The sequence below is a fragment of the Gallus gallus genome, chromosome 3 (assembly GCF_016699485.2).
Source record: "Gallus gallus isolate bGalGal1 chromosome 3, bGalGal1.mat.broiler.GRCg7b, whole genome shotgun sequence".
Lineage (NCBI taxonomy): Eukaryota > Metazoa > Chordata > Aves > Galliformes > Phasianidae > Gallus > Gallus gallus.
The window spans coordinates 14,733,309-14,752,270 of NC_052534.1; the positions used below are offsets into that span (position 1 = coordinate 14,733,309).

At 43.8% G+C, this 18,962-nt stretch overlaps 1 long non-coding RNA gene across 11 annotated transcripts in view; it reads left to right on the forward strand.

Annotated features, from left to right (window-relative positions):
• Window positions 1-15,353, forward strand: part of LOC107052867 — a 55,358-nt gene extending 40,005 nt beyond the window's left edge. For 4 of the 11 annotated variants that reach the window (XR_005858781.1, XR_005858784.2, XR_005858780.1 and 1 more), the window contains 5 exons: window positions 3,648-3,792; window positions 4,070-4,513; window positions 7,834-7,920; window positions 8,738-9,443; window positions 11,935-15,353. This is a non-coding gene — a long non-coding RNA (uncharacterized LOC107052867). Of the gene's footprint in view, window positions 1-3,647; window positions 3,793-4,069; window positions 6,331-6,450; window positions 6,532-7,833; window positions 7,921-8,737; window positions 9,444-11,934 lie in introns of all 11 variants that reach the window. The other 7 variants (XR_005858789.1, XR_005858788.1, XR_005858787.2 and 4 more) reach the window with 5 other exon arrangements.
• Window positions 15,354-18,962: the final 3,609 nt, after the last annotated feature.

The following is an 18,962-nucleotide window of genomic DNA, read 5'->3' on the forward strand; positions in this document are numbered from 1 at the left end:
AGAGATTGCTGCAAATTTTTCTGCAAGCAGAGAGAAGTGGAAAGCCATAAAAAGGCTGAGACGAGTCTCTCTGAGCCAAAGAAAAACTCACGCGGTGTGGAGGTTTGGGTGCTCAGTACAGCAGGTTGCTGTGCTAGCAGGTTCCCAGCAGTAGCTACACCTTAAAAGAAGGCTCGTTCAATTAAAAATCATGACCTTGATTCTGCAAACAACTTCTTTGCATACGTAGTTTGTAAATGGAAAAGATGTGGAAAAACAAGAGAGGAGAAAGAGACTAAGGGAGAGCCAATTGCATACATTTCGTCCCCCTAGATACAGCGGTTCCCCATGGAAGTGACTGAGAGGACTTCACATTTGTCCTCTGCTTGGATAGGGTGAAAAACTTTGTAAGCATTGTAGACAGCTGCTGTACCCATGTGCATATGTAAGGCTGAAACCCTAGAGAGGAACTGCGGGCGTCCTCCCAGCTGCCCTGTGCTTTCGCAGGCATTCGTAAATACAATTGCTCTCACTTTCCATTGATAGAAATCAAAAAGCAATTAAGAATCAAGCTCTTCAAATTGATAGGTCTCCTGAATTTGAAACATTTTCCATTCTTTGGCTGGTATCACTGCCTAGATTAGATTATTTTGTTAAAGGTGAGATTAAAATAAACAGTATTTATGGTTTAATTATTTGAATGACTAAGAAGTTCCAGCTTTATTTTAACTTCACAGAGGACCGGGAGATGTTTTTAATGATACGTTTTACTCGCTTAGAATCTTTCATCCAAGGATCTCAAACTACTTTTCAAATAATTAATTAATCCTTATACCTCTCCATGAGACAGTTTTATCTCTGACATTACTGATGGGTAAACAAAGGCACAAAGGCGTCAAGACACAAACTGCTTTCCCAATATTAGTTAATTAATCCTTGCACCTCTCCGTGAGACTGTTACTATCTCTGGTATTACCAGTGGGTAAACTAAGGCACAAATATGCAAGCAGCTCGCCTGAGGCCGTGCAGGTGAATCAGTAGCAGAGCTGAGAATAGCACAATTAGCTAAGACCAGTCTAAGTCTTAGCTAATTGTTTCTAGCAAGCACTACACCGTGTTTCAGACAACGGACTGTGTAAGACCCTGTATGAGCACAGCTGAAACCAGCCGGGTTTCGGAAAATACTCCCTCCTGTCTGTCTCCACCCACTGAAGATTGCGTTTGCCCACGTTAGTCTGCAGCTTCTTTTGAACTCCTAATGACTGGTGGAAGCCAATGTAACTATGATGATAAGTAGTTGTTTGGAAGTATCTGCAGAGTTTTCAGATCCTCCAGTGATGGGGGCTGTGTGCAAGCTTTGCCATGCAGGTGGGAGCTCCAAGCCAGCAGCGAGCAGATTTTTCTGGTGTTTATCCCTCTACCAACCCTGTGTGGCACTCTAGGGCCAGGAAAGCCCCAGACACGGCCAGGAATGGGCTGCAGGCAGAGCAATGCCATTGCTCCTCTCCTCTGGCTGAGCCTGCAGCCCCACACTGAGCGTGTGCCTCCGAGCAGCAGTGTGAGAGAGAGCCTGGCCCCAGCATGCTAAGGTGGGACATGGCAGTGGGTTATATTTAAAGGCCCATAAAAGGTCCATGCAAGAATTGTCTGGAGGAACATAGAAACATTTTATGAGGGGCCCTGGACCCTCATCAGCCAGCAGCATTGTGCTTCCTTGTCCAGTCCATCGCTCAGACCTCAGCATGTCTTCATCCCACGAACAAGAGCTCTCTGCCTTCTCCATAAAGAAGAGGAAAACCAGAGGAGCTGAGTCCATCCAGCCATGTCAGTTTTCCATACAGGCACCTGAACCCTTACCACACGTACATCCCAGCTGAGCTATTTCAAATGTGGGCTTGGCCTCATCAAATGCAGTCTCATTTCCACATGAAAGGGATGGAGGAATATGAAGCCAGCTCATCTGTATTGATAAGAATTTGGTATCACTTTCCCCCAGTTATCTAAGCTTTTTGTGTGCATTAATCACAAAGCATAAACCAGCAGGGGGAATACATCTTCTCAGCTGTCTTTCCCTGGGCTCAGGCAATAATATGGATGTGGATTGCTTTGTTTTGTTTTGCTGTTGTTGTTTTTGTTGTTCTTTTTTCCACACTTCCTTTCTTCAAGTTCCACTCTGCTGGAGTCCGATCGCTCCCTCCCCTCTGCAATTTGGATGCCTCATTTTTCTTGTTACAGCTCTGATGCAAGCACTGCGCTGCTGTGCTTGCCAAACCTGGCATGAGTACCCACTGCTAGTCTAGACACCAGTCTAACTGTAACGCTAATGCTAGGGTTTAACAGACTGATCTCGGCATTTGTCATAGCTCTGCCCACGGTCATTGCTTTGATCTTTATCCTTGAAAACCACAGTCATTGACAAAGGTAAAATGAATTCGTCTTTCAAAGACTTTGATGGCATTCCCTTGTTTCCTTTCTTTATTTTTTTTTCCTCCTCCTATTTGTTCTTCTATCTGAATTTCATCATAAAGCTTCTGGTTACAGCTGCAACTCCAGGACCAGATATAGTCCACTCTATCTTTTTACTGTATGGCCTTCTAAAAATCTGAAGGGGAAATCCTGGGACACTTCTGAGACAAACTGCTAGTGAGTATAATGTAAACTTTAATGGGAGCCAGCAACAGAGGACCCTCAGGATTTGTCATCCTGAAAAGGGCCACGTGCCAAAAGCAGGAAAGAATGAGAACTATGTGATATTAGATTTCTAGTTTGAAATCTGCACTCTGCCAGGAACTATTCTTTGCTTCCATGTAGTATCTAGATTTTGAGCTGAGACAAGGGCCTTCTATTAGACATTGTATAGACACGTTGTAAGGGATTGCCTCTGCCTAGAGGTGTTTATAACTTAAATAAACATGATGAGCAAATCAAGTGTTACCAGCTCCATCTTCTTGATGGAGAAGCGAAGGAAAGGACTCTACACACCTTGTCCAAGGTCATACAGGGGACCTGAATTCATTAGAGGGCTCCATGTTGCCTTCATGACAGCTGGTGATAATGCCACCTTTGCTGGTGAGTTGTTTGACTCCAGAAGCAATGGCTGGGCTCTCAGCTAGTGGTGCCTCTCGTTTGCAAGGATTTACGACTCTTTTCCCTGCTTTGAGCTGCAGGATTTGGCTCATTGAGGGGGAATGCTACAGATCTCTTAGCAGCTCAGCTCTCTGCTAGAAAAAAGCAGCTTTTGAGCCAGACTTTTTTTTTTTTTTTTGCAAGGTTATAAAAGCCAGTTGTAAGATGTCTTATCCCTTTGAATTACTGTAGGAAAAAATCCACATGAGAAGCTTTCAGCAAGGTACTTCCACCAACCTTGACATAGGAGCACCCACGAGCTTTAATAAAAACAGATGAAATAGTCCTTCCATGGGGCCTGAGATAAGCACAGGAATTTAAAGAGCTCGATTTTCATATCATACACAATGTAAAAGTAAGTAAAATCAATAGGGAAGGCTTTGACTACAGGATTTACACGGCATGTTATTTGCGCTTCTGTAAAAATCTTCCAAGGACAGTGGGTGAAATCCTGGTTTGTCAGAGTCGATGGGATTTTTTCCAGACAGCTATGGGGCCAAGCTCCCCTCCAAATGCTTGTACATCTTTTCCCTGTTTTCTAGCACATGGTCAGTGTCAATGGGACTCAGCATCTGCTGGAGTGGAAGACTGTACCCCAGTGGATGGTAACAAATCTGAAAGCCCCTACACAGTGATATTTCATCACACTGCCCATCCAGAATTTCTTACAGGGCATCCAGTCCATAGGTAGGTGAGGTCATTCGTCAGAACAGGTTTTCTTAAACAAACAAATCTGCCTTCAAAGTGGCTGGTGCAAAACTGGCGCTGGCTAAAAGTTTTCATGTTCTTGTATATAAATATACATAAATAATTCTATATACAGAGCTGGCAAATGAAAAGCTTTGTATATATAAAATATATACCAGTGTATATATTTTAGATAGCAAGATGCATGTATTTTATACTTACATCATAGATATATATTCCCAACATCCATAAATATGTGTTTTTCTGTTTTTTCCAGCCACTTCATCAACTGATTCATAGATACCAAATGCTGACACAATACCTTAAAGAGAAATGTTGACTGTTTTCCACAGGCAGTTTCCTGCAGTCTCGGAGAAGCTCTACTCAACATTTCTTTTGAGATTCGAAGGAATTTGATGAACATTTTGCTGTTGCCCATTTCTGACTATTCTGATTTCAGCAGGGACTGGAGGAGCACTTGATGAGTATGGCTTTTTTGTTATTTACAGCCTTGTCAAAACGATGAAGTAGCAGGAATCTCCTTGGAGAGCAATGTATCACAACAGTTTTCAAGACAGTTTCCAAATCGAAGATGACTTCCAAGGAACAGCAAGGATGTAATCTTGGAGCCAATCAAACCAGTGGCAAAAATCCCACTTTCTGCATGATCTTCTTAATGCAGCCTCTGACATTTTGGAGCTTCATATATTATGGTTAAAAGGTAGTGTCCAAATTCAGCATCTGTGAGCCTCACAGAGGCAAGATCCTAAGAAGTAGTGATGAAAAATGTCTATTTTAAAAACAAATATCTCTATTTATAATGACACCAAAGGAAAAGTGGAGAATTCAGTACTTAATACTGACACCTGCCACTTGCAAAATCTCTCCACTGCTTGAAACAAGTTTTGTGAGAGTTTGGAAAATTTTGATCACTCATTTTTTCCTCCTTTGCTTCCATTTTGCTCACTGGTAGGGCTGTCCAATAACAGCACTGACGTTGCTGAAATGTCATGATGAACTTTGCTCATGCACTAGTTCCAGGTGAGATGGGAGTAGTTATAATTCTTAACAAAACAAAACAAAAGAAGTATTTGCCAATGTTTTTGGATATAGTTGTTATGTCCCAGGCACAGAGATTAGTCAGAGCATCCATAAATATCACTGTCATTGAAATCTGATATCCAAACCCTTCACTCCAAATGCCCACCGGCTGTGAAAACCCTGCTGAGCTTTGGCCACTGGGCTGTAAACTCCTTCTGGGTTTTTCTCCATGCTGGCACAAAGACTGGGGGTCCCTGCCAGTGCAGTAGGGTGAGCATTTCAGGAGGGGAAGCAAGAGGCACATTCTACACAGTGGATTGCCTGATGAGAAAAAGCTCCCATTGTGTATCATATTGCACAGGCCATCTCCCAGGCTTCATTCCTGTTGTCAGCCTCTGGTCACTGCAGTAGAGGAGGGTCAGTGTAGAAGGTTACAGAGCAGCTGTGGAGGCTGGTGTGCCAGACAGTACAAGTATCATAAATGGCCAGGTTAAATTTTACTCTTTCTTGAGTATCTCTGTTAGAAACTGAGCTAAACAGTGTCTCGGTCCCAACACATACAGAAGTTTTGATGCTATCACATAAAGAAAATCCAGTTTCTTGGAGGAAACTTGAGACAAAAGAGGCAACCCAAGATATTTACCAATTTACACTAAATTAATGCAAACAGAACCAGTGCTCTTTACAGTAAATCTATTGCTGCTGAGTTTTACTAGAATTAACTGATATTCCTACTTGCCTAATATCTAGCTGGTAGGCTTGGTGAGGGTTTTTTCCATTGATGCCTTTTGGTGAAGGAGAAGGCGTTCTTCAATGGATTAAAGTATTTTGCATCCAGAAATGTTTTGTTTCATCGAAAGGTTTAGAGTTTTCAGTAGGAAAAAGCTAGGAATTATTTTGAGTCATAATTTTCTTCCGTATTCCACTCACCTATCACCTCACACTACTACAGAAGTAGCATATTAACTGAAGCAAGAGAATCCATCCATTTCATCAACAGCTTTCCTAGGGGAGAGAAGTAGACCCTAGTTACTTCCATCATTTACTACTTATGCTTAAAGCTGGCTTTAATCCAGCTCTGAATTCCACAGGTGGCTGTTTTGCAGCATCCCAGAACCACATGGGTCTGGACTCTGAGTTGAATTCATACGTGGAGCAGACCGTGTCAACTCAACACTATGCATTAGTAATAACAATATTTTTATTACCTATTGGAACCTATATAAACATCAAATTAGCTCATTTGAGCTGGAAACACCACCAACAGTGATTGTCTTAGAGAGTGTAGCAGAAATGTTAAATCATGGCCTGAACCAGTGATTGAGCACCTGGTAGGAAGGCAGGGCCAGCCCAGGGAAGCTCAGGTACATGCAATGTTCTTGAGTGACCAGAAGGGCTGGAGCCAGGATCCACCCCTTCCCAGACCTCATTTAAGGGTTGGCAGTGGAGGCAAGGGGATCTTGCTGGAGATCCCTGCCTACTGGATGCCTTCCAAAGGTAAGCAGTTTTTCTTCCTCTGTGACTGTGGCTGCTGCATTTGGGCTTGTTCTCATTTGCTGTGGCCTCGAATTGTGCTGCTTTGTTACTGCTGCTGTACTGGGGGGACCTGAATGAAAGGCTTAGGGACAGCAGACCCAGTGCCCTGAAGGTACTACAGGCAACATGGCTCTCATCCAAATTTTGGGCACCGATAATCAGGTAAGACCCCAAACTGGCAATGAAAACAATCTTCTGCTCTCTGCCCCTGAAAATCTAGAACCTGGTTCTCAAAAAATAGAATGGCCTTGGAAGGTGCATGTAGGACCAAAATGGCATGGCCTACTTTCACCGTGGGGGAGATTACTCGAAGCTGGGGGGGGGGGGGGTCAATACCCCGCCCAATGCGAGGTACATGGCCTGCAGATACTGTGGTCAACACTCCGGTTTTTGTTGTGAAGGGAACCTTAATCATAGCAAATCTGGCTCCTCCCTCCCCCACCCCCCCTTGATACCTGATATTGTTATGCAGCCTCAGATATTTGACCAAAGGCTGTGGTACAGACAGCTGGGATATACCCCAGTGCAAGCTCAAGTGTTGACCCATGGCAAGAACATGGCCTGTATCTTGCCATGAAGGGTGGACCTACCTATTCTGGTAGGTCTAGGATTGTGCCACTTTGCTATTATTGCTGTACTTTCCATCACATTATAGCATTACGAAGAGAATGCACTGAATAAGACACAGTGCAGTCAGATGCAGGCAGGGCCAACACAGGAAAAAGTCTGCTGTCTGTGCAAAACTGAATGTGGCTCAGCATATTGGGGTGAAGCTATGGCCAACTGAATGGCACCATTTACTGCTCAAGGGAGAGCCCAAGTACCAGCCAGCACCAGGAGCTAAGGAGCACCCATGGAGAAGGGTACAAAGGTGGCACTGATGCACAGCACTTGGCTTGGCTCCTACAAAGGTCACAGCTGAGTCTCTGTTAACTTTTCCTCAACACAGCATTATTGAGACTTATGCCAAGCTACTCAATAGCAATGCCTCCCTCTCATAGACCTTTCATGAGAAAATATCAGAATTTGACATCCCAGGCATAAGGGAAGATAGTCAAAAGCACAGTTAGTTCTATTTTAAGCTTGAGAACTTGGCTTTAAGTGTACCAAGGTCCTCATCCTGCAAAGCATTTGGGGTTGTCTTGTTCATGTAATTGATGGACAAGTCTTCAAGTTCTCTCTAAGCAGACGCAAGAATGAAACCCAGGTCTCTGGTGGTATGTCCCATGCTCAGCAATGAGAGCCTCCATCTGGAAATAGAAGTATCTGGTATAAATGTGTCAACTGAGTTTGAAACTGTTACTTACAATACTACAAGGGGAAATTCTTGTTTAGTACAATTTTGTTATCAGTATTCTTGCGGACTGAATTTCCTGTGCAGACAGGCAGCAGCCTGGTTCATCACACAACCAAACCTTCAGCACGGGGAAGTTGTTCTCATTCACCTCTCTGTTTATTTTCCAGCTCTTATCCTATCAGCTGAAGTGAATCAAGGTGGGAGGAGGTGAAGCAATTGGAACGGGCAGTTTTTAAGGCTGCGCTGAGTATAAGGTAAGAAAATATCATAAATTTTATTTCATGCTTTCTTGCCAATTGTTAGAAATGTGCAGTCCATATGAATTCATATAACAAGGAGGGAATGTTGGGAAACCAATAAAGATTTTGTGGTCTTAACTATAATGAATGTAGTTTGATATAGAGTCTGTTTTTCACTGCATGGCAAAATGAATCATAAAATACTGGACCTTGAAACTCCTGCATTTTTTAACAATAGCCTGGGGACAGTTTACAGTGTAATGAATTGTAATTAACCCACCTTCAAAATCTTTTATGAGTATTTTGCCAATTAGCTTTGCATGCTTGCTAATGACTCATGGCCAGCGCATGTCTTTACAGAGCAGGCTTTTACAGCACACACTAGCCTGTTAAGTCAGCAGAAGTATGCAGGCTGGTGAGATAGACACAGGTAAGACCCAGCCAGTCCTAGTAACATACCTATTTTGACATTCGAAGAGCTTTTGCTGTTCTCTGAGACCCAAAATAACTAATAATGTATAGCAACGTCAAAAGGCTTTGGTTTCCAAAGGATTGCAAGGAATGCAAAAGGGCTCAAGTCCTGACATCTGTTGTTACTTAGTACTAACATATATAATGCTGCTAATTGCTGAGCCATCTTTGTTTTCCTTACTTAGCACTAGGGTTAGAATTATTTTATTTTTGTGGTTCATGGCTTCCTGCCACTTGCAACACAAGGTCCATTCTAAAGAAAATAAAACAACTACCAGGCTGCCTACTAGCAGTATGTGGAGGGCTGGGATTGTTTCTTCCCCCTCTTCTGCTTTTTTTTTTTTTTTTCTTTGAATTCAAGGGGAGTTAAGTGGAGATATGCCCCAAACAGAACCAGTGGACCTGGTGTCACACCTAACAGTTGTGTGAAGCAGCGCCCTATCCCCTGGTATTGCCAGGAGGAGCCGTGGAAGGAGGAAATTCAAAGAGGAGGTATGGCATGGTCCTTGCCCAGTACCCTTCTTGCTCCAGGCAGTCTGTGGTTTATGGACTTCCCAAAGCAGAGGCTGCCTCCAGACCAGTGTGTTTTAATAGCCACCCATGGATCTATCCTCCTTGAATTTTTTTTGATCCTTTTCTCAAGCCATTTATAACTTCTGGCCTCCGCAACATCCTGTGGCAACGAGTTCCACAATTTAATTATGCTTTGCATGGAAAAAGTACTTCCTTGTGTTGGTTTAAATCTTCTTGCGTGAATGTTTTGTTGGGTCCCCTCTACTTCTTACAAGAAGCCACAGACAACTATTTCCTATTTGCCTGTTTCTGTGTCATTCATAATCAAACAGATGTTGAGTGTATTTCCTGCCTTTATCATCCCCTTCCATCCTGGAAACTCACCTCTTTCATTTCTCAGCTGTATGGAAGCTGTTTTCCACCTCTCCTCATCCTGGGTGCTTTTCAGCTCAACCACCCTTCTGGAGGCCAGAAAACCCACTATTGTCACGACGCAGTTTCACTGATGATTGCTAGAGTGGTGGAGTTCTATTTTGCTCCTGCTGCTTTTCCAGGTAATTCTTAAGATTTTAGTTGCCTCTTTTGGTGGGCTTTAACTAGTATTCACAGAGGACTCCATGCTCTCTTTACTAGATGTTATATTTAGGGCTCACTGATGTTATAGTTAGAGTGAGTTTCTGCATGTGCTCTGCCTTTGTTGACACTGCACTACATCACTCATTTTATTGCCCAGTCACTCAGTATTATGAACTCTTGCGGCAGTGCTTTGTGGCCAGATTTAGTTTTACAGTGCTTAATAATTTGCATCATCTGCAAAATTTCTTATCTCGCTGTTCATCCTTTTATACCAAGCTATTTATGAATGTCTGAATGCTATCAAATTAGTATTTCAACAACCTCAGTTCTAAGCAAGCACAAAAACCCTTATTTGCAGACAGACGTGTGGCAGATGTCTTAGCACAAAGCGGTGAGGGGACCCAGCAGCACTTCCCACAGTTGTGAACAGAGCTGTATACTCATTGTCCAGAAGGACATCTTTTAACTTGTTATTACTGCAGGAAAGGCCTTTCTTTTCTCATTCCTTATCATGGTGTTTTCATGGCTGGCCTAAGTGGGCTCTCCCTGGATGTTACTGCCAATGAGCTGAGCAGCTTAGGGTGATGTTTCATATTCTGGAGAACTTCTCCCTGCATGTCATGCACGTGTATCAGGGACAGGTTTGTTTTTTTTTAACCACATAGAAATAAAGCTCTATCTATCACCACTATTTCTTAAACAAAAATAATACCATAGACTTAGTCCAACAAATTACAGCTGCAGAATGATTTCGATTTTACTAACAGAAGCAAAGCTAATGCAGACTGTGTGTTGTTCAGTACAAGTTGAGTACAAGTTGAACACTGTGCTCAGTGGAAGTTTTTGGATGTAGGAATAAAAGACTTCTACTACTGAAATGTAGGGAAATAAGTCTCTCTTATCTCTGAACTTGTTTTCCTTTATACCCGTGGAGGTGGTCATATGTACCTAAAATAGTTGGTATTTCCAGTGTCTCTGAGAAGCTGAGCTCACCCTGCTCTGCTTGTGCAGATCAACTGAAAAGATTTTTCTCTTTACCTTACCCCACTACTGGTTCTCCAGGATAAATGCATCTACTCTCACAGCAGTGTGAAACCAGTTAACGTTAGCAAGCCACTTCCTCATTTCACAAAGTGCTGCTGCTTCTCTGTTGTCCTGGATCATTCTCACTCCCCTGTCAGTCAGCTGAGTGGCTTAGCAGGAAGGGCCAAACTTGTGCCTCATCCTTGAGAGCTGTGCATCTTCCCTGGTGCAGCTGTGCAGCCAGACCTGTCACATTAAGGTACCATGCTGCTGGCTGTCACCCCTCCAGGGCTGTCCTGCACACTGTTTTGCTCCTGGAAATCCATTGTAGAAAACTGTATCACAGCTGTGGGAGTCTGCTACTTACAGAAAGCACAACTGGAAGTGGAGCTAATGGTGATCTTCAGAGCAGCATGTTTGGTTCAAAACTGTTTCCCAAGAAGAACTGCAACATTAATATATTTTGAAACTCCACTGATGGTGCTGTACTGACCTTAATTGCAATGCCAAATGTTTAATTTTTTTTATTCCCTCTTTTGTATTTCAGAGCTTTTTCTACTTGGCTGTATATATTCAGATAATGGAAAAATATTATTTCTTTACTAATTAAGTTCAGTATGTCCACAGCCTAGACAGACTGTATTTACAGGGATGGCTGTTTCTACACAGCATGGGCTGCTTTGCCAGGAGCCTAACCCTGAAACAGTGGGAACGGTGGCATTAAATGAAAGGGGAGCAGGATCAGACCATGCATTATTTTTTTAGCCAAACTAACATGCCACAAAGAAATGTGTTGAAACATTTATTAAAAAATAAAAGAGAAACATATGGTTAGATAATTAGTGGGAATCACAAAACACCTACACAGGATAGTGGGAAGTGGGAAAATCCTCATACACATATTTGAAGTTACACCACAGATTTCTGGGGTGTTTTTATTTTATTTTTGCTCTGCTGTTTTATGTCTGTACAAATAATAGGGATGGTGATTATGTTACCTGAGCAATCTGAAATCACACTTTCCTGTGTAGCAAACAGAAGTGAGTCCTGTCTAACATGAAGCAAATTTCACAGCTGCAGTGTTTCATTCCAAGCAGTGCCATTGCCTGTAATGCAGTAAAGCACAGTGGGAGGAGGAGAGCACACTGAAGTTATTGCTCTTCTTCCAGAGAGCTAAGACACAACTGTTTTTTTGGGGGGTATGGTGGGAAGAGGTGGCTTCCCATCAACTCTAGCAGCATTCCTGTACTGCAATAGAAACTGCCAGATCCCTTCACTTTGTGTTACACCAATGTACTGCTGTGCACAGAGCCATTATTTTTGTGTACAGTTGCACAGAAAGGTTGATCATATGTGTTAATGGGAAAAGAAGTTGTGGCTGTGCAAAGGACTCTCAGATAGGCCACCTCATTTTTCTGTCCTGCTGCTACGTGTTCCCTTCATCAGTTACAGGACAGCGACCTGAGGAGAGAAGGAAGCCAAGCAAGGTGCACTGAAGATGGGCCAAGGCCTACATCCTATGGAAACTCTTGGGATAGATGAAATCCCACCACTGATTGACACCTATCTTCTTTATCTTCTTTAGCACTTAGCCTCTAAAACTTGGTGGAAATTCACAAGTCTGGAAGTGGTCGTTGCATTCTTGAGTAAGATGCCGTCCATTTTACAACCGGCATTTGTCTGTAGGTTCCACAATGGCTCTTTTATTTAAATGCTCACTCCTTGCCTAAGGATTATTGACTGGAGCCTTTCATTCCTGACATCACCCAGTTTCTCCATGCTGACCAGCTGTGTGTGGAGAAGCAGACTCAGAAGATGGCTACTCCGGGGTCAGCACTGCCAGCCAGCTGCTTATTCTTGCATGGGATATCCGCCTACTCCTTGCAAAAGCAGTGCCTGGGTGACCCATCTGCTAATGCAGAGGGGCGCTTCTGAGGCCGAGCAGTTGCATGGCCTGGCAGAAATACATTTTGGGGAGTGCACAGCTTATGTTCACACACAAGAAAGAACTTTACAGCACCAGGCACTTAGATGTCCTTCACGCCTTCACCTCTCTAAGGAATACCCTTTCTGAGCCATCCTGTGCTAACCTGGACATTAGAATGGAATGCAGACAAACATACATAGCAACTTGTCCCCTCTGATTTACCCAAAGTCATTTCATTTCTTTGTGTTCACCTGCATTACTTTGATCCAAGCATTCATTTCTTAGGCAGAAACTTTTTATACACATACAATCTTTTTTTTTTTTTCCCCTTGATAAAAAAAATCTAATATCCTTCTCCCAGCCTATGGATGTCTGCTGAGAGTCCATGGGTATGATTCCTATAAGGCCATTGCTGCTTGAGTGGGAAAGAATGCACAGCAGTAAGGTATCCTCAGGTTTCCAAACCACCTAGAAGTTTAGTATGGTCTCATTCTTCCAAAACACAAGTTCTGTCAACTAGAACAACAGCAACAAAAAAAAAAACCCTACAAGTTTATTATCTCCCAGCATTAAAACACAGCCATCTTTTTATGATGACCACACAACACTCCTGCAGACATGACCAATCATTAGTTTTGCCTGACGATCAGACCTACTCACCTGTCAGCCTAGCTGGCTTGCTGATGGAAATGCTGCTTCTCTGAGGGCCCAAACAGAGGCTTCAAGTGAAAGAGAGAATGAGAATTTGGCACATAACCCTGAAAAGCCCCAGTACAACACTGGGGCTTCTTGGCACAAGTCACCAGTTTCAGCACCAGAGACTGCTGTGTCTGTAAGGTCAGGCCTATTTCCCTCACCGTGCCCTGTGAGCTCCTCTAGCAAGCTCCATCTTAAGTAAGGAAATTGTTTGTGCTTGTAATCACCAGTAGTTAGCAAGCCTTTTTCTAATTTCAGCCTATGTCCATCCACAGCAGGTTGTATTACCACTTCTTGTACCAGTGCATGCCTTTCCCTAGAGAGCTCTTCTCAACCTTCCTTAATTTTTAGCTATGACATATTTATAGGCAGAAATTCTGGTCGCTGCCTTTCTCTGCTAACCCCTCCCACTGTCCCCTCTGTTGGCAGGCCCTGTTGTCCTTGACCACCTTGGTAACATTTCTGCTATTGCTCCTGCATCAGCTCATCTCTTTTGTTTCTCAGTGATGAAAGAAGTGCACAACATTGAAGCTGAACGCTCATCTGTGCCTGGTGCACTATCCCTGTCTGATTTGCTCGCTACGACTGCATTTCCCTTTTCATGGCTACAGCATAGTTGTGGCTCAAAGTCACCCTGTGATTAGAGTACATCGAAGTCTTCTTCCTCCCCGAGCAGCTTTAAGTGCATGGCTCATACTGAATGTTTTCTTAGTAACAATACCCAGCTCTGCGGTGATCTGCATGAGCTATGGGTCTGGGCCCCTTCTCCAGAAGAGTCAGACTTTGCCAGCTGACACCAGCTGCAGAACCAGTTCTCAGTATTCAGTGCACTTGGGGAGAAAGAAACAAGTAGTAAACCAAAGACAAACAGAGCTACAGTCAAACGTATTATAACACTACCAACCAAGACAGCTGCTTCTGCCAACATGGAAACAAGATAGGAACTAGAGTGTTTCTATTTTTGCATTCAAATAGAAACAGATGGAGAGGACTTGGGGAATTTATCAAACCAAATAAATATTTTTCATTTTAAAATTTGAATGGAATGGAAATTATAATCTGCCACTGTTACCATGGAGCTGAATATTGTCCTTCCCCTCATCCGGCCTTTAGCAGTAAGGAGTTGGTTGCGGCAGGGCTGGAGTTTTGCAGTTTTCTTCCTCACCCAACCCAGCTCTCTCCTTTGAATTACACTGCCTGGTTACCGACTGCAGAAAGAAGAGTCAGGTTTTGCAATATTTTTTTTATGGATTGCTAGCTGAAAAATGAGAACAAAATGAACTTCTGGATAGCAGGCACCACTGTTTTTCACTATTCTTACCTAAGTTAAAGCAGTGAACCTCCACTTCCAAACTGAGAGGAGCCAAAGTGCCCAACTTCAGACCTTCCTGTGTGCCAGCTCCAAGCCAGTGGGATGACTGGGAGGCTGGAGCCACACCAAAGCTGGGGATTTTGAGCCAGATTGCTGCCACCACCTTCTTATCTCAGACCAAGAGCACCTGAGGCTGCCTAAAACCTGCTAGAAACAGCCCAGTGAGGTGGAGCACTTTCTTGCAATGACTTACAGAATGTCACAGCCAAATCCAAAAAGTGTTTTAAAAGTGAGGATGCAGTACAAATGGAACAAACTTGGTCATTAACTCTGGATATTCCACTGCCTCAAGAGTAGAACCTCTCTGCTTGGTCAAATAGGTAATAAAATAGATTAACAGATAATCTAAGAGGCTCTCCATTGCCTTTTTTTTTTTTAAACTGTTTCCAGTAAACAGCCCCATGCCTGTAAATATTTTAGAACAGGAAAATATTTAGTGACCCAGGTACTGAAAGGGCTGCCATTAACCCTGCAATAGACTTTTGCATCCGCAAATGCCCCTGAAAACAAATGGATTAGACTAATTGCATTCATTCAGATTAGCAAACAGCCCGATAAGCCAGGACCGTGGTCCATAATGGCACAATGCCCTTGGAGACTCCTTTCCTAGGACTGTATCAGCAGTGCTACACACTGCAGGCATCACACAAGTGTGCTGCTGCCATTAAACTCCTGTTCTTTAAGAGCTTAAGAGGCCGATTCAAACATTTTTTCCTTCCTTGAACTGTATTTAAATCAAGTCACTTCTCTACATTTTTCACCTGAATAAAGAGCATTTTTCTGTTATGTTAAGGTTTGTAGGTGACGTCCTTTAATGTTACTATTATTGTAATTATTTAAAAAAACACAACAATAAAACAGTAAGTATGACGCTTCCTTGTACTTCTTGGTTCGAGATGGAATCAGAAATCCAAAAAGCAAAGCATCTGCAAAAGCCCTGTGGTCGGGAGATCCCTGAACTCCTCCAAACCAGGAGCGGATGAAGAGCTTACAAGAAAAGTTGCTCTTCAGAGGTCCTCAGTCCAGTTAGCAGCATCCACGGCAGGATCGGAATACACTCAGGGCAATGGATGCAGAGAGGAAACAGTCAGGTACCTTTCAAACATGCAACCAAAGAGTTTGAGGCTTGCCTGTCACTTGTCTAGACACATGTTTCAGAAGGGAATACAAGAAAGAAAAATACTCTGGGAATTCTTACCCTGACGATCGTTGAGAAGCAGAGATGCTGGGTAATTCTCTTCAACTGAATAAACATAGGAGGGAGTCTGAGAGCAATTTGGCTCCAGAGCAAATATTGTTACCAAATTCTTTGCACCTGCAACACTCAGAAAAATGATAATACAGCCTTTCCATGTCTTCCTATCCCACGCTTTGGAAAGCATCCATGCAGTACCTCATATGTCTGCTACAGCATAAACATTTGCAGGGCAGAGCCTCACACAAGCCCCTGCTGATACAGTTGTATTGCGCTCTACCGCCCCAGCCCACAGCTCCCACTCTCATCTTGGCCTCAAGTCAACCTGACACTCTGACCCAATCTATTCACAGCTCTCGAGTGATCCCTGCAGCACCTCTGGCTGCCATGGCCAGCATTCAGCCTGTACTGCTCCAGCTCTGCACAGCACCACCCAGCTGGGAGCATGTTACAGGACTTAGTAAGTTTAAAAATAAAGGTAATGAAAACATTAAGAACTTTAGCTGACATAGCTTCTGGTACCATTCTCCCAGCTTAGTCACATGTACCAAGGGAAAATACTTCTCCTGGTATAGAATCATGAAGTTACAGAATGGCTTGAATTGGAAGAAACCCTAAAGCCCACCCAGCCCCAACCCCAACCCTCAGCCATGGGCAGGGCTGTCCCCCACCAGCTCAGGCAGCCCAGGGCTCCATCCAACCTGGCCTTGAGTGTCTCCAGGGATGGGGCACCACAGCTCCTCTGGGCAGCAGTGCCAGTGCCTCACCACCCTCTGAATGAAGAATTTCCCCCCCTAACATCTAACCTAAAGTTCCCATTTTAGTTTAGAGCCATCCTTCCCCCGTTGTCCTATCACTATCAGATTGTGCAAAATGTCCGTCTCCCTCCTTCAATGAGGTCTCCTCAGAGCCTTCTCACCTCCAGACTGAAGAAGCCCAGCTCCTTCAGCCTGTCTTCATATGAAGTGCTCCAGCCCTCTGATCTTTTTCATGGCCCTCTTCTGGACCCTCTCCAACAGCTCAACATCTTTCCTGTGTTGGGGACTCCAGACCTGGATCCAGATGGGACCTTCAGAGAGCAGAGCAGGACAATCCCCTCCCTCTCCCTACCCCTCTTTTGATGCAGCCCAGGATACTGTTGGCCTTCTGGGCTACAAGCATACACTGCTGGCTCACAATAAGCTTTTCATCTACCAGGACCCCCAAGCCCTTCCCTGTAGAAATGCTCTCAATGCCTTCTTCTCAAGATTACCCCAATCCATGTAAAACCTTGCACTTTGCTCGGTTGAACCTCATTAGGTTCACATAGGCCCACATTTTAAGTTAATCAGGGTCCCTCTTTATAGCATCCCTTCCTTCTGCCATGCCAACTGCACCACTCAGCTTGATGTCATCTGCAAACTTGTCAAGGGCACACTTGATCCCACTGTCGATGTCATTGGTAAAGATGTTGAAAAGCACCCATTCCAAGATGGTCCTCTGGAGGACATCACTCATCACTGGCCTCCACCTGGACATAGGACTGTTGACCACAACTCTCTGGTTGTGACCTTCCAACCACTTCTTTACCCACCAAACAGCTCCACTTTAGAAATAAGGATGTGGGCACTGGGGTGAGGCTCACTGGCCTGTGGTTTCCCAGGTCTTCCTTTGTCCCTTTCTTAAAAATCAAAGCGATGTTTCCCTTTTCCCAGTCACCAGGGACTTCACCTGACAGCCATGATTTTTCAAAAGTGACAGAGAACAGTTTGGCAACCACATCAGCCAGTCCCTTCACGATGCTGGGATGAACATCATCCAGCCCCATAAACTTGTACACATAATAACGTAATGCAACTTGCCTCAGACCAGGTTTTGTTTATAGTGGAGTGTATCCTTGGTGTTCAGACTGGCAGACCAAGAGGACCAAGGCTCCACAAGTGAGGGAGCAGGCCCATTGTAGCTGTAACCCTAGCCTGCACCTCCAGTGACAGGGAGGTGCAGGGACAGAAAAAGGTGAACCCACATCCCTTCTGTGACACAGGGAGGGCAGAGAAACTTTTGGATCTCTACAGTGGATGCAAGCCGATTTTCTGGTCTGTTTCTTAAGAAACAAATCTGTGTCTACAGGACCTCAGTACCTTCTCTATAAAATGGAATGCATTCCTACCTCCCCACTCTTGTCACACTCACGTGCAGCATCCATCTACCAAGGAGCTGCTAAGAGATGAAGCCACCAAACGCCACCAAGGCAGAGAAACATTTGCACCACTGTCATGGAAGGAAAACGCCTCCCATTTGTGTGCTGGCCTCCACACAAGTGAAATGAAGGAATTTGGTGTCAGACTCGCTACTCTGGTCACTGATGGCTCTGAGGACTAAGCACATGAAAAGAATAAAGAAGAAAAGAGACACTGTTTCTCCTGTTCCTACCTCAGACACACACTAACAAACAGAATGAAAGCTTGCACCCAAGGTATTGGCTTTGTGCGTGTGCATGAATTGAGCTCATCAGCACTGTGGCTGTTCAGCTAATACAGATTCAGGACAAATCAGAAGTAGAGAATAAACGTCACACTGGTCATATTGTAAAATGTTTCCACTGGAAGAATGTTAGGCAGAAATATAGAGTCTTATAAAGAGTGCTTGCATCACATTTGGCAATTGAATTCAGTCCTGAGTCATAAGGTATTGGGTTTATATAACTACTCCAAAATACTTGACTGTATTTCCCTTAGCACTCAGGAACTGCTTTGCTTTTTTCTTGTACAGGGAATTTTTCAAGTTAGTTGCGTTTATCAAAAGGCCGGAAGTGGTACACTACATGTTCCACCAAAGTACTTTATGTCCTAAGTACACTGAACTGCTAATATTATAGCTTGCCATCTGCATAGCAGTAGCCATGCAGTTCAGCCATTGAGTCCCATACAAAGTTCAGCGGTACGCACTTAAAACAACTACTTCTTGGTTGCTCCATTAAACTCTGCATCAGCCACTGCTGTGGTTTTTCAGCAGGTGAATGGGACCTGGGCAAGCACAGATACTTGAACAAGCTAATCTGGAGTGAGTCTGGCTGACTCACTGTCCCCAGGCTCCCTCACAATGAGAGTGAGAGCTTCATCTCCATGGGAAGTATCATAGTGAGAGGAAACCCACTGTATGACACACTTAATGCACTCAAAGAATACTTGTTTTGGAAAAATTACACATCTATACACATGCATACAAACATACGCCTTTGTCTTCTAGACCAAGGGCCCTGCCTTCATGCCTAGGCAATGTTTTGATCAGCAAAATAATAATAA